The following is a 16,988-nucleotide window of genomic DNA, read 5'->3' on the forward strand; positions in this document are numbered from 1 at the left end:
TGTAGACTTTTTCAACACTACTAATCTCATTGTTTGTGCCACCAATCACCACCATCTCCTCACCAATTAATATTAACCTCCTGCTCCCCTTTGGCTTCCTCATTGTTTGACTCATTATAGCCCTCACTGTCATCTTTCCCCTACCCATTCTGGCCAATTATTAACCTTTCCTCATTAAGTAAGTAAGATCTATTTTCCGGCATTAATAACATCAGTTTCACTGAACCTGCAAATTCTACATCAGTTTCGTCTGACGACATTTTCACACTGAAATACTAGCAGACCAAGTTGCACTTCCTAGACTGCTTTCAATTTCGTGCATTGTTCTCCCGTACATTCACAGCCCTTTCCGCTTATTTCACCCGATACTCAATCAAAGTGTATGTGTCACCCGAGTACCAGCTTTTCAAAGCCATATCTCTGTTCCCTCGAAATCGAGAATTGTTTTTGTAGCAAAGCCATGAACGCGAAAAAAACTTACTTGTCTAGTTCCGATTTGTTGGGGGAATAAAAAGATCGCTATCATATTTATTTAAGATATATTGAACCATTTATTTTTATTGTATAGTTAAAACTACCTAAGAATAATAAAGGGCTTCATCAAAACACAGAAAACAGCTGTACTTCCACTCCTCGTTATCGAGAGGAGCCATTTTGAAACCCACATGACCTCAAAACGTGTTTCCGGTTCTAATTTTAGAAAATAAAATTTTCCGATTTGATTTATTTACCTTTCACGATGTTTTTAATGCTGTTGAAGAACTGAAATAATACCCTCAGATATCGTAGATTTTAATTGAAACATTGATTTCAACTGTTAAGAACGGCAAATAGCGTAAAATTGCGGCTTTTATTGGGACAATATTTATGTATCCTGAAGGATACACTCGCCCTGCGCATCGTGTATCCTCAAGGATACATCCACCCTGCGCATTGTGTATCCTCAAGGATACACTCGCCGCGAAAGGGTTAAACAACTTAACATGCCATTTTGTTGAGATAGATGGTGCTTAAAATCATTTTGTAGAAAAACTGCAAACTAAGGGATCAAAATAGCAATAATAGATTTGAAATGTTACCACGAATAGCTAATTGTTAGCTAAACCTTTACCATAATGTGTATCTGGTGTATTTTTTCATGAAATTATTGCGACTTCACATGCATGCCATCAAACAACCATCTTTTAGGTAAAGCTGTATATAAAACATTTGATCATACTCTTTACTCTTACAATATTGTGTGTAATATAAATAAGATAATATTAAGACATATCTTATATAATATAAATTAGATAATAATAAGACATATCTTATATAATATAAATTAGAAAATAATAAGACATATCTTGTATAATATAAATGAGATATTATTAAAACAACAAGGGAGTGAATCATCAGGTTTACCTGCAAGACCTAATAAATCTTAATTTATAGAAATTTTTTTTATATTTTATAATATCACAGTTATGTCCCTTTGTATGAAACAATTTATATATTATTATAAAATGAGAAAAAAAATGTATCCATGCTTATATTATTTTTATTTCCAAAATTGTGGTCATTTCTCTGCATATTTTATAGGAATGGATCTTCATTTCTCTCCATGTACACCGTGAAGGTTTCATCGAGTGTTTCTATTTGGAGTTTGGTTGTCACTAGAGTAAGGCTGTAATGACCATTTACTAATTCTTGAAGAGGAAGCAGATTAACTGGCATTTCAGGTATTAGACCGTTCCAGGATATTACATACATTTCACTGTCTACAATACAAACACTAAATATAGATATAAGAAGATGTGGTATGAGTGCCAATGAGAGTACTTTCCATCCAAGTCACAATTTATAAAAGTAAACCATTATAGGTCAAAGAACCGTCTTCAACATGGAGCCTTGGCTTACATGGAATAGCCAAATGAATGGTGTACCAACTGTATGTTCACTGAACATCAGGTTCCTGACTTAGGACAGGTACAAACAAATGCAGGGTGTACCAACTGTATGTTCACTGTACCTCAGGTTCCTGACTTAGGACAGGTACAAACAAATGAAGGGTGTACCAACTGTATGTTCACTGTACCTCAGGTTCCTGACTTAGGGCAGGTACAATCAAATGCAGGGTGTACCAACTGTATATTCACTGTACCTCCTGGGTTATTATGTTCTGATCACTAGTTTTTAGTACCAAAATTAGCAAAATATCTTAAAAGTACATAAAGAATACACAAAATAAAAGTTACAACCTGAAGAAATTGGATAAATCATGAAAAATAATATAAAAAAAACCAGTTTAGATTTAAAAAGAAACTGAATTGCTATGATATTTGATGAAAGTTAAGGAGTGACTGTTTTCTTGTAACATGGAGATGTAATTTACATTTAAAGAAAATGCAGGATTATATTTTCTTAGAAGAAAATTGTTGTTTAAAAGGTTGATAGAAAAATAAACATAAAATACACTTTTTAATAGGTACCGACTATATGTACCCTTTACTTACTTGGTTCTTATGTTCTTATCACTGGTACAATTCAAAAATTGATACAGTAGCAAATTATCTTAACAGTGCAAAATAAAACTCTGAACAAAAGTTAGTACCTGAGGAAATTGGATAAATCATGAAAAATAATTTAAAAAAAAACAAAAAATAGTTTAGATTTAAAAAAAGGAGAGTGAATTGCTATTATGTTTGTTGAAAATTAAAGAGGGAATGTCCTCTTGTAACATGGAGATGTAATTTACATTTAAAGAAAATGCAGGATTATTTTTTCTTAAAAGAAAATTGTCGTTTAAAAGATTGATAGAAAAATAAACATAAAATACACATTTCCTTAACTTTTATCAAATTGGACTCCTTAAAACATATGTAGCCTTTTATCCTGTTATTATCTAAATGTGTTCTGCATGATAGAGATAATTATGTTAATGTCATATTAAATGGTATACAATCTTGTTAATGTTTTCTTTCCTCTAGAAATGGGATATTTTCTAATAAATACAAGTATTGATGCCTAGAGAAATGCCTTTACATTTTGGTAATGGGATTTTTTCTATGATTAAGATTTGACTATGCTGATGTAATTATATTAATGACTTTGTGTTGATTGAAATGCACTAGATCATATTATATGCCTTTTGGATGTGGAAAGCTGATAATTTCTGTGAGATTTATAATGTTTTGTTTATTTCTCATTAAATTACACCTCTTTATCATCTATCCGTCTTCCATGAGAATCTGATTCAGTTTTAGTTATGGGTTGTTTGCATACATTTTTTTTGGGTTGAAGTAGAGTGCAAGTTGTTTTGAACTCAATTCTTAAAAGGGACGTTTAAAAAGTCAGTCAGTGAAAATTATCAATATTTTTATTATTTGACTTAGAAGAGATATTTCATTCAGAAAAATATTGAAATTAAAAAGTTATTGGTTGAGTTTGTGTTATGGTAGACACGAAAAAAATTATGGAAGTTGCAAGGCAGGAAGCACAACTATATTTTTTAGGACCTGATAATGAAATTTGGTGTTGATAAGAATGCCAAATATTTCTGAATTTGGAATATGAAAAAGTCTATTTTTACATACACATATAGTTATGTAGACACACAAATCTACAAACTGCACCTGTGTATGTTTGAATGAAAGGTTACAGAGTTTACTGAATACTAAGATTACTTAATCTAAATTTTAATTACTTTAAACCTTAAAACCGAAATACATGTTTTTTGTAATGTATAAAATAATGTAAAAATTATACATAAAATTACACAATCTCCAGAAGTAATTGAAATCCTCATATTACAATTATCTCCCCTTTTTAATGTAATAAATGAAATTGTCATTAAGCACTGAGTGGCCTCCCCTTTGTCATACACTAGTGACAATATCAACAGCTACAAATCATTTTAATGTATGTTTAACATTAAATATGGAAAAATTATTCTGCCATGCATCATTGAAAATAGCTTAAATGTTAACTTTAATGTCTTGTTGGACAAATGTGAATAGAAGTAATTGTAAATTTTACAAAATCTTCACATAAAAGCTTTGTCTACAAAAATAAAGAAAAAAATTGAAGAAAAATTGATCTGTTTTTAAACACCTGTATACAGAAGACTTTGTACGGTCCTGAGAATTTTACATCCGAGCATAACTTCAAATCGTATCTCAATAAAATATGATAATTAATCAACATTTAATAAGTTTTCCCATTTTAAATTAATCAATGTAGATTAAGGAGATAAGTGTTCATTATGCTAAGCCATGTTTAGAGAAAATATTTGAGGTCAGAAGTCAAACCAATATTGATATATACATAATTAAAATTAATATTAATTGCTTTTTGTAATTTATATTATATATGAGTAATTCTTTAAAGGCCTGACATAACAAATGTAAAACAAATTAAAAAAAAAGAAAAAAACTATTAGTTATACACTAACAATGATATACCGGTACAGCAACAAATGTCAACCACTGAATTACAGGCTCAAGACTTTCGACAGACACATACAGTATTAGATATAAAAATGTTCTTATTCATTTATATATCAGTTTTCCCCCCTTGTGAGAAATTAGGATAATTCTTAAGAAATGACTATCTGTGAAAGAAAATTCCTGATAAGATTTACAAGTTAAACTGCAAATATGTACATGTATAAGTTTTCTGTAGTAACAAGACTTATGGATTTTGGAACACCTGATATTTGCATGACCAGGGGACTTGGTCAAGACTTACTGGAATTGTTAGACACCTGATAATTGCTTCAACTTAGGCTTCTCTATCCAAGACTCTAGCTTAATGAGTTGGACAATGGATATTTGCAAATTGGCTTAGGCCATTCTAGCTAAAGATATTAGATTTTAAAGCACTTGATATTTGCTGGGCCTTAAATATGACAAGCTGAACTTAATTTTATGACACAAAATATTGACTTTGTTTCTGTACTTTTAGAGGTAGACCTGATTCAAGGGAGTTCATTCTTATAGCCAAATAAGAATTTCTCTTAAGTTACTAATATTTGCACCTTTTTATGCAGCTTTTGAAATAATTTAAAGATGTTGAGATTATATTGTCGAGTTAAAATTATTTTTTTGAAGTTTTATGAATGATGTTCATTCTGTTTTGTAAAATTTATGACTTAAGATTACCATATAAAGAAAATATAACTAATGGAAAAGTTTTCATCATTGAAAGAACAGTCCATCATTAGATAAATGAACATTTTAATTGCTTCAAAAATATAAAATTTGACTGGATTTGTGTTGTTGATTTATTTGCCTGCAATCGGTGAAATGAAGTTGTAATAAAATTGTAAGCTGTATAATTGTTTATAATGGATATTATACGATGTGTATTTTATCATCTTTTGTGTTCCGAGACAAATATTAAGTGATATACACCAAAGTATTAAATCAAAGTATTGTTCAATAGCTATTAACATTTTTTAACTGTAATATGATTCATAGAACCCTTCCTTTGGGACAGAAATATATCTGTCCTCTATTTTAAAGAAATATTTATTGAATTCTTTAATCAATCATGCTACTGAAATATTTTCACCATTTTAAAGAAAGCAGCCAGTTTTCTTATCACGATTCCCTGATCTATATTGATATATAAGGTGATATACATGAATTAAAACAGGTGCTTTAGTTAAATTACGATTACCAGCTAACCACTGAATACTTTAACCATGTTGACGCCGTACTTTGACCTATAATGGTTTACTTATTACAAATTGTGACTTGGAAGGAAATTTGTCTCATTGGCACTTATGCCACATCTTTATATACCTAATTATTAGTTCTTATAATTAATTTATGATCCATGGCCACCTACCAAAATTATGGTCTTGTGTTAATCTCTCCCTCTGAATATTAGTCCTGTATCAAGTTAAAGATTTGGTTATAAGTAGTATACCATGAAGTTGCATTAAAATCAACTGGAAAATTAGTAAAAAATGTTCTTTTTGGTCTGAGAACAGAGTTATTGTTCTTTGTTCTTCACTGTAAACAAATATGGCTAGAGTTTATTTATAAGCTTGCAAAATATCTGCCTAAATTTTCCCCATTCATTTCTGAAATTAGTGAAGAGATTCGGGTTCACTGTACATGGCATTGAGTGTGATTGATTGACATTCTTCTTTGCATCTAGATAAGAAACGTTAGATATTTTCCTACAAGTATAGTATACCAATTGAAGTGAAAGATTACCAGTACATTTAGGCAATATAGTACTTTACTTGGCATAAAAAAATAATAATAAAAAAAGCAATAAGATATATGTTTAGGGCCCTTGGTTGTAAATTATTCTTTGAGCTAATTTGTATGGTTCAGTGATTTGGAATCTCATTTTCTCTGAATTTCTAGATTATTGAAGTAGATAGAACGTAATATTATTTGTGCTGTTAGTTAAATGGATGTCTAAGAGAAAACCATGCAAAATAAAAAAAAAAATTATGAAAGGGGTTGTGGAATTTTCAGCTGATTTTGGGTTCCTAGTAAAGTATTAAGTACATCTAATAGTTCTATGGTTAAAAAATGACAATTTATCTCAAATTATGTGAATACAGGGCAATTCTAGTTTAGTACCAAATTTGCTGGAAAATGTTGTTGAAAATGGACATTTTGGGGTTTTTTTTTTTTAATAGTTCAAAGTATTATATGACAAAAAAAATTGTTTGGCCTTAAAACTCAGACTTTCTACTAAAATAAACTGTAATTTGGATCTTATTTCAACCTTTATCTTTGTTTTTATTTTTATTGACATAATTGTGTTTTTTTTAAATTTGAATTCAGCCTGTACTGAAAATGTCCATAAAACCTCAAAAGTCACTCAAATTGAAAAAATATTTTGTTAAACGTTATGGTTCACTACAAACTAGTATTTCTTAACGGGATTTTGGTTGCAAATTGATATAAGCTTATTTGAATAAAAGATGAAAAACTGAAAAATATAGCTAAAATTATCTCCCTTTGTAAAACTCTTCACAATAAAAGGTAGATTTAGTGTCAATAACAGAAGGAGGGAAATCAACAAATGTGCAGAAGGATAGGAAATAATGGTATTTTAGATGAATATGGTGTAGCCAAAAACTTATTTTTATTGAAAGAGTGCAACAAAGACATAGCAAACCATGTGGCAAAGACATTCCCACTGCCACTGGGATAAGTCTGATCCTGATCAGATCGCTATAGTCTAGACATGACTCATGAAGCTAGACTATCACTATCATGTCTAGCCCTAGGTTTCAGACTCACATTTTAAAATGCATATGCTGCAAACATGGACAGGAGTTGGATTGCAGTAGACAAGAAGACAAAATGAGTTGCTGCCATCCTTTCATGACCCTTCCAAATCTAGCAACGGAAATTCCAAAGCAAAACTTTCAGTTTCAGTTGGTTCTGGTAAGTTTGTTAATTTTTTTTGTGGTTAGAAAAAGCAATTTGACACCATAAAAAGACCTACTGTAGAAACATCACATCAACACATAAATATAGGAAGAAGAGCATAGACTATTTCTCTTTGGGGAAAAAAAAGGGGGGGTGGGTATTTACATAATTTTCTTGAAGCAAACACTGATTTAATTTTCATTGACATACATTTATAATGATTTAAAATTCTTCTGAAACTAAAAGATTTATGTGTTTGCCTTCTAAATTTTAATAGAAAAACTTTTTTCTCTCTCAGTCTCTCAAGAAATCTATAATAATCATGATAAATATATAGTCTATTACAAAGCCCCCCGGTATTAGGTCTGTTCGCCCTGAGTTTGTTTTCCATATTGTCAATAGAGTCCATTGACTCTGTTTTTTTTCTCCTAATTTAAAAATAATGGTTGCTTCAAATCCCTTTTTAGCTCACCTGGCCCGAAGGGCCAAGTGAGCTTTTCTCATCACTTGGCGTCCGGCGTCCGGCGTCCGTCGTCGTCGTCGTCGTTAACTTTTACAAAAATCTTCTCCTCTGAAACTACAGGGCCAAATCAAACCAAACTTGGCCACAATCATCATTGGGGTATCTAGTTTAAAAAATGTGTGGCGTGACCCAGTCAACCAACCAAGATGGCCGCCACGGCTAAAAATAGAACATAGGGGTAAAATGCAGTTTTTGGCTTATAACTCAAAAACCAAAGCATTTAGAGGAAATCTGACATGGGGTAAAAAGGTTTATCAGGTCAAAATCTATCTGCCCTGAAATTTTCAGATGAATCGGTCAACCCGTTGTTGGGTTGCTGCCCCTGAATTGGTAATTTTGAGGAAATTTTGCTGTTTTTGGTTATTATCTTGAATATTATTATAGATAGAGATAAACTGTAAACAGCAATAATGTTCAGCAAAGTTAGATTTACAAATAAGTCAACATGATCGAAATGGTCAGTTGACCCCTTTAGGAGTTATTGCCCTTTATAGTCAATTTTTAACCATTTTTCATAAATCAAAGTAATCTTTTACAAAAATCTTCTCCTCTGAAACTACTGGGCCAAATTAATCCAAACTTGGCCACAATCATCTTTAGGGTATCTAGTTTAAAAAATGTGTGGCATGACCCGGTCAACCAACCAAGATGGCCGCCACGGCTAAAAATAGTACATAGGGGTAAAATGCAGTTTTTGGCTTATAACTCAAAAACCGAAGCATTTTGAGGAAATCTGACATGAGATAAAAATGTTTATCATGTCAAGATCTATCTGCCCTGAAATTTTCAGATGAATCGGTCAACCTGTTGTTGGGTTGCTGCCCCTGAATTGGTAATTTTGAGGAAATTTTGCTGTTTTTGGTTATTATCTTGAATATTATTATAGATAGAGATAAACTGTAAACATCAATAATGTTCAGCAAAGTTAGATTTACAAATAAGTCAACATGACCGAAATGGTCAGTTGACCCCTTTAGGAGTTTTTGCCCTTTATAGTCAACTTTTAACCATTTTTCATAAATCTAAGTAATCATTTACAAAAATCTTCTCCTCTGAAACTACTGGGCCAAATTAATCCAAATTAATCCAAACTTGGCCACAATCATCTTTGAGGTATCTAGTTTGAAAAATGTGTCCAATGACCTGGCCATTCAACCAGGGGTAAAATGTAGATTTTGGCTTATAACTCTGAAACCAAAGCATTTAGAGCAAATCTGACAAGAAGTTAAAATGTTACTCAAGTCAATATCTATCTGCACTGAAATTTTCAGATGAATTGGACAATCGGTTGTTGGGTTGCTGCCCTCCAATTGGTAATTTTTAAAGAAATTTTGCCGTTTTTGTTAATTATCTTGAATACTTTTATAGATAGAGATAAACTGTAAACAGCAATAATGTTCAGCAAAATAAGATCTACAAATAAGTCAACATGACCTAAATGGTCAATTGACCCCTTAAGGAGTTATTGCCCTTTATAGTCAATTTTTAACAATTTTCATTAATTCGGTAAATTTATGTAAATTTTTACCAAATATTTTTCTCTGTTACTAATGGGCAAGGTTCATTATAGATATAATTGTAAGAAGCAAGAACATTCAGTAAAGTAAGAACTTCAAACACATCACCATCACCAAAATACAATTTTGTCATGAATCCATTTGTGTCCTTTGTTTAATATGCACATAGACCAAGGTGAGCGACACAGGCTCTTTAGAGCCTCTAGTTTTTTAAATACAACCCATTGAAATAGAAAACATTCAGTAGATAGATATAGGAAGATGTGGTATGAGTGCCAATAAGACAACTATCCATCCAAATAACAATTTGTAAAAGTAAACCATTATAGGTAAATGGACGGCCTTCAACACAGAGCCTTGGCTCACACGGAACAACAAGCTATAAACATGATAAAGGACCCCTAAATTACTAGTGTAAAACCCTTCGAACAGGAAAATCAATGGTCTAATCTATATAAAAAAAGGAGAAACAAGAAACACGTATAAATTACATAAACATACGAAAACTACTGTACATTTATGCCAACTAAAAAGTATGTGTGTTAACCGCACTACCCTTACCTACCTTTATTTTTATCCCTACCCTAAAGATTTTTGTGACAGGTTTTGATTAAGTACTGTTAAAGTCACAATATAGGTCCCAAAGAGTTGTGAATTTCCTGTCTTTATTCATTCCTTTACCAGTACTACATGTACATTGTACAATGCAGCTAGATTGATACAATATATGGTTCTCAAACTCAAAAAAATGTTTTACAGACTATTAGCTGGGTTTTTTTCTCTCTAAAAATTGGTTACTGTGAGACTTTTTCTTTACATTTCCTTAGTGCAGGTCATGTATCACAGTTATAAACATGGAAAGAGAACTTGTACATGTCTTTACTTCTATCGTTAAGAAAATAGAATCTGAATAGAATATGCTTACAAATGTATTCCAAATTAAAGGGCCCAGAAGGGGCAACATGAGATTATAACATTACAGATTACTCAGATAAAACAAATTCAAAATAACAATACTGAAGAAATAAATTACTTGATGATGTGATTGATATCATAGCATTTATGACATTTACACAAATGAATTATCATATCTACAAAACTTTTTTTTTCAATGAACCAATGCATTATGTTGAGCCAACTTAATGTACAATGTACATGTAGATGTAACTCACTGTACTGATCATGCAAATGTACAAATATACAATATTTTATTTCTTATCAACAGGTTAATGTTGAAGATGGAAAAGCACAAAAATAATGTTAAAATGAAGCAGATATGATAGGAGATCATATAGGTAAATATATGATATAATTATAAAAAAAATGAATCAAACAAGTCATAACAAGAGACTACTAAATAGACAGCAAACAAGACCTGTGTTGTGGCATTATTTGTGAAATATAATCATATAATATAGAAATTGGAAATTGACCAGTTACATTTTTTATTGTAAAAACATGATAAATAATCAATAAATTAGATTAACCCTTCAATTTTAAAAGTTCAATCTGGTAAACAAAAAGTAAAAATAACACACAGAACACTCAAATTATTATTTTATGATCAATTAAGGGCCATATCAGTACAATTTACACAACAAAATTTTCATTACTCATCATTGGAATTGTTCTCTTTATAAGAATTAAACCTAGAAAAAAATATGTGTTTTTGTCAGCTTGACACTGAGATCCTCATTTATAGTATACATGCATTTATGGTAAACCTGAAGACTACATTTGTATTTTTCATTTTTGAAAAAACACTTTTACCATTATTACAGCTATTTTCCTAATGCGTGTAGAGTAAAACTTTGGTAGGTTTGCTTGCTCTGTTTGTATAAATATTAATTCAAGCTTTGTAATTAAGGTTGATATCTTCAAACAATAAATATAGGCATATTTGAACCTTTATGGAGTACTTTTAAATTTGATTAGACGTTATGTCAATTGCAATTGTACAATATACAAACCAACCATGCAAGCTAACCAAAGTCTTAGATTTACATGCCTTAGAAAATTAGCTGTAAAATTAATTATATATTTGTTTCCAATGCTTATTGTTTTACCAATTTCAAATGTTTTGGCTTGTTTTTAAATTGGTCTATATCAGCTAAAGGGTCAAAAGGGTCCAAATTTAAACTTGATTTCATAAAACAATTGAATAATTGGTGTTCTTTGATATTATGCAAAATTAAACGGTATATTGTACTTTTTTGGGTTAAATACTTCTTATACATGTTATATGTTTAGATTGTTAATATTCGTTTTCAAATTGCAAAAAAGACCACGGGGGCAAAAAAACCTTTGTTCGTTTATTAAAATATTATTGAAGGTTTTTTTTCTATGCTAAATGTTATCATGCATTTAGCATGTTTAGATTTATGATTTGGGCTCAGTTTTCAAGTTGATTCAAATTGGGGTCCAAACTTAAACTTTGTTTAAATTCATTAAAAAATTGCATATATGGGGTTTTTTGATATGATAAATCTAATTATGTCTTGTAGACTTTAGATTTTGGATATTGGCACAAATCCAATTTCAAAATCATCAGTTCTTTTACCACATCTATTCTGTGTCAGAAACCTACATGTATGATGTGTCTAATAATTCATCACAATCCAAATTCTGAACTGTATCATGTGAATCAAGTTTGAATGTAGTGTCTATATAGTGTCCCCCCCCCCCCACACCTAATGAAGGTGCAATCTCTGCATTTGTAATATAATGTACCCTTGAGCTGTTTTATTCTCATTGTTGAAGGTTGTACAGAGGCATTACATTCATTTCATTTGAACTTTTGCAATCAATACTCATCTCCCTATTTTTGTATTGTCATAACGTCATAAATACAAGATGAAATCTACAAAATTAACCTCATAAAAATTAAGTTTGCTGCAGCTTGGAATAAGAAAAAAATCAAATTTAGGTCCATTTTTAGCTAGTATACTTTATTTCTTATTCTATGTACTGGAATGTCAGAGTTGTGATAATGGAAAAACATTTTACACTAAGACCAAGGTAATAATTAATTTCTTTTTAGGAAATTTCAATCATTTAATGGATAACAATTGTTTTCTTATTATTTTTTACAGACATTTGGTGATCCAAAAATGACTGGAGTTCATGAAAGAAGACTGATTGCTGAGACACATTTTTGTTGATAAACATGTTTATGATGAAGAAAAACTTAGATAATATTACTGATACTTGAATAAGGCCCTGATCTGTCTTTGAATTTTCCTGTTGATGTTAAAAAATTGCAAGCTCAAATAAAAATAAATTGAAATGGAACTCATATGCTTTGAAAAAAAGGAAAAAAACGGCAATGTGAATCTCGCTGAAAACCACCAAGTCAACACACAGTTGCAACACAAATCATGCAAATGAGAAGAGAGAGATATTTGCTAGGAAATAGAATGTTCTCACTGTCTCACCATCAGCAAGGCTTTCTCATCAGCGAATAAGAAGTCTAAAATTACTTCTGTATTAAAAGGTCATCAGTATTGAAGACAATCAAGAAGATTACAAATGTACTTGGCCATTTGATAAACATAATAATATTTTCATTTGTCAGAAATTGTTTCTTAGATTGACTAACTAGTTTTATTGATTGAATTATTAGTAAATTACCTTTCATAGTTCATGTAGTTACATGTATATAAATTCTTATAAGATAGTATGGAAACAATTTAATACTTCCCTAAATTCCATACCTTATGCAACAATTGTCTTGTGCTGCTAAGTCAATTCGAATTAACTTTTATGTATGTTTATAATAATCTTATTCTTGCATGTAAGCACCATTTAGTGTTATTGTATTATCTTCATTGATTGTTAAATATAATACTAATGCTATAAAAAATAATAACATTTATGATCATTTATACAGATTGAGATATTTAAAAATTTATCAATGCTAAAAGAGAATTTATAAATTTAGACATTTTTTTAGGCGAATTTTAGAAAGTACTACAACAAAAGCAAACCAATACTATATGCTCAAATGCAATATTAACTCTCTCTCCAGATAACCAAATAGAGATATGTTTATATTTTATTAAATTGATGAAGTGTATGTTAGTTTAAATTAATATGTACATGCAATTTTAAGGTTTTAAAAATCAGCATTTTTATTGGATTATCTCCCTTTGTACAATAGAAATTCAGGTTTTATCCACACTGTCTCAGGTACTCATGATCAAAATGACTTATATGGTAACCAGCATGCAAGTAAAAGGTTGCAACGTGTCTTAATTTTGTTTACCTGTCAGACACAACTTCTGAATGTCAATACTTTAGATTTTTCAATATGATGAACTTGACATTGAATTTCATATAATTTTTCAGTAACCAGAATACAACTTTAGTAATTAGCAAGCTACATTAACCAAAAATAGGATTACTAGGAAGAAATGAATGGATTTTACTCTTTAAAGTAATAGGGACAAGTGAACTAAAGGAATTTGGAATAAAAAAAAAATACCAAAAAAAAGTTGTCTTTGGCAGCTCCCCCCTTTTTTAAGCCTAATGCTTACTATTGTTTGAGACACAAAAATCCAATTTTCTATTTGATTTACCTATATTGCATGTTACAATCTGTATAATTCAAGTATTTATTTTTGAATGCTTGGTTTCATTAAAATATGAGACATTCCTCAATTTATTGCAAAAATACAAAAAAAGGGGGGGGGGAGGCTATCTAAATGATCAATAAAATCTATAAAATTAATTTGCAACCGAAATCCCTTCAAAATATTTTGAACCAAAGAAAATGCAAAGCATTTCTGAAATTTAGGGTAAATTAAAGCGACTTTTGGGCTGTAGTGTCTGTTTTAGTGTGATTTGATGAAAAGGCCATATTTTTTATCATTTTATGTGTTTTGCCACACCCTTATTTTCTATATATATCATTATGTTTAATAAAATTATGTGATTTATACTTCATACACATCCTATCTGTGCTATTAAAGTATTTAAACACTCAGAAGTATTATAGTATTTATTTCTATTTGAGAAATTTATGAAATCTATGCATTTCAGTAAAAGCATCTATAAATAAACTCGAAAATACCCTAAATCCCTATCGTTGCCATGGTTACCAGCAGTGTAAGGGCTTCAAACTTGCATGACTTTCATATGAGGTCAACCTGAACATGTCAGCAAAGTTTCATCAAAATCAAACAACTTTGCATGGAGCACCATCTGCATGGTTTTGTCATAGATGTCCATTTAATGCTAGTGCTGAAACTCTGAGCCAAGAAATTGTTTCTCTTTTGTATCTAAAATGTTTTGAATGTATCTACAATTGTATTAATGGCACCTTGTTAATGGTCATTTGATTTTACGATATATCATAATATCAAGCTGCGACTTAATTACTTTTTTGTATGTCCCGAACTAAGTAAGTCCAACATTAAAAAGAAACACAATTAATCTGGCGTGATAAATATCTCGTTTAGTTTTTAAGGGCACAGGAAATATGATTCAATTTCTTAAATTCGTTTTTTTAATACGCAGAATTCCGTACCTGTGGAGCAGTTATCAGGTTGCACCATCTACCTCTTACAGTTAAATATATTTTAAATGATGATGGAGTCAGCCTGAGACCCATTAAGATTTAACATTGTCAGTATTATTTATGGGGAAAAATAATATTCGTAGCTACCGATTGAGAAAACACTATATTCTCCTAATGATTTCTGTCAACATGATAAACTCTTTGAAGTTATGCAAGAGTTACATGAAAAATGGATTCTTACTGTTTTTACAAAACATTAGAATTTGTTTGATATTTCAAAGAAAAGAGCTCATTTTCATATTAATCAAGCAGTTGTGCTTTTATTTTTGCAAGATACAAACTTTTGAAGTTCTAAGTTTGTATGGAATCTAGGTGCATAAATGTTGATACAATTTTTTACATGATTTTCACGTTAAGATTTTATCATGTCCATACACTTCTAATGTAGTTTTGTTTTTCCTATAATTTATGCACATATATCAAAATTGTCAGTTTAAGCTTTAGATGTGATAGATATTCATAAAATACATTATTATAAATTATTAGTTTTCTGTCAAAAAAATCATTAACTAAAAGTGCATATTTTTATTAAGCTCTGATGTGCACAACATAAATGATTTGTTGGAGTTATCCCACTTAGAAGTACTTTAGCAGCTCCACTCCATGAGGTAGATTTAGAAAAAAAGATAAATCAGTTTTGAGGACTTTCAAATACTCATTTTCAGACGTGTGTCTTGAGATCATCCCCAGTGTTTGATCGGACTCGTGTTGCTCAGTCTTTAGTTTTCTATGGTGTGTCTATCTAACTGTTAATTTTTGGACATCCCATATATGTTCCCAAACTGATCTGTGAATGTTTTGAACATCCCATATGTTCCCAAAGCGATCAATGAATGTTTTGGACATCCCTTATGTTTCCAAACTAATCTGTGCATGTTTTGGACATACATATGTTCCCAAACCGATCTGTGAATGTTTTGAACATCCCATATGTTCCCAAACAGATCTGTGAATGTTTTAGACATCTAATATGTTTCAAAACCGATCTTTGAATGTTTTGGTTATCCCATTTGTTCCTTAACCTATCTGAGGATGTTTTGGACTTCCCAATTTTTCCCAAGCCTCTCTGAATGTTTTGGAATTCCAGTTTTCCCATTTGTTACCAAACCTATCTGTTAATGTAAGACTTGCCCATATGTTCCCAAGAATGTTATGACTTGCCCATATGTTCCCAAACCTATCTGTTAATATTAAGGACTTGCCCATATGTTCCCAAACCTATCTGTTAATGTTTAGGACTTGCCCATTTGTTCCCAAGCCTATCTGTTAATGTTTAGGACTTGCCCATTTGTTGCCAAGCATATCTGTTAATGTTTAGGACTTGCCCATTTGTTCCAAAGCCTATCTGTTAATGTTTATGACTTGTCCATTTGCTCTTAACTTACTTAAGCCTATCTGTTAATGTTAAGAATTTGCCCATTTGTTTCCAAGCCTATCAGTTAATGTTTAAGACTTGCCCATTTGTTCCCAAGCCTATCTGTTAATGTTTAGGATTTGCCCAATTGTTCCCAAGCATATCTGTTAATGTTTAGGAATTGCCCGTTTGTTCCAAAACCTATCTGTAAATGTTAAGGACTTACCCATATGTTTCCAAGTCTATCTGTAAATGTTAAGGACTTACCCATATGTTTCCAAGTCTATCTGTAAATGTTAAGGACTTACCCATATGTTTCCAAGTCTACCTGTAAATGTTAAGGACTTACCCATATGTTTCCAAGTCTATCTGTAAATGTTAAGAACTGACCCATATTTTTCCAAGTCTACCTGTAAATGTTAAGGACTTGCCCATTTGTTCTCAAGCCTTTCTGTTAGTTTTTAGGACTTGCCCATATGTTCCCAAGCCTCTCTGTAAATGTTTAGGACTTTCCCATTTGTTCCCAAGCCTATCTGTTTGTTTTTAGGACTTTCCCATTTGTTCCCAAGCCTATCTGTTTGTTTTTAGGACTTTATCATTTGTTCCCAAACATATCTGTTACAGTAAGAAC

General features: G+C 30.9%; 1 long non-coding RNA gene across 1 annotated transcript; it reads left to right on the forward strand.

Annotated features, from left to right (window-relative positions):
* Positions 1-6,405: 6,405 nt before the first annotated feature.
* LOC139524606 (uncharacterized) lies at positions 6,406-14,412 on the forward strand. Its single transcript, XR_011664822.1, has 3 exons — positions 6,406-7,400; positions 10,651-10,720; positions 12,518-14,412. It is a non-coding gene; the product is annotated as an uncharacterized lncRNA (long non-coding RNA).
* Positions 14,413-16,988: the final 2,576 nt, after the last annotated feature.

The sequence above is a fragment of the Mytilus edulis genome, chromosome 5 (assembly GCF_963676685.1).
Source record: "Mytilus edulis chromosome 5, xbMytEdul2.2, whole genome shotgun sequence".
NCBI classification, from domain to species: domain Eukaryota; kingdom Metazoa; phylum Mollusca; class Bivalvia; order Mytilida; family Mytilidae; genus Mytilus; species Mytilus edulis.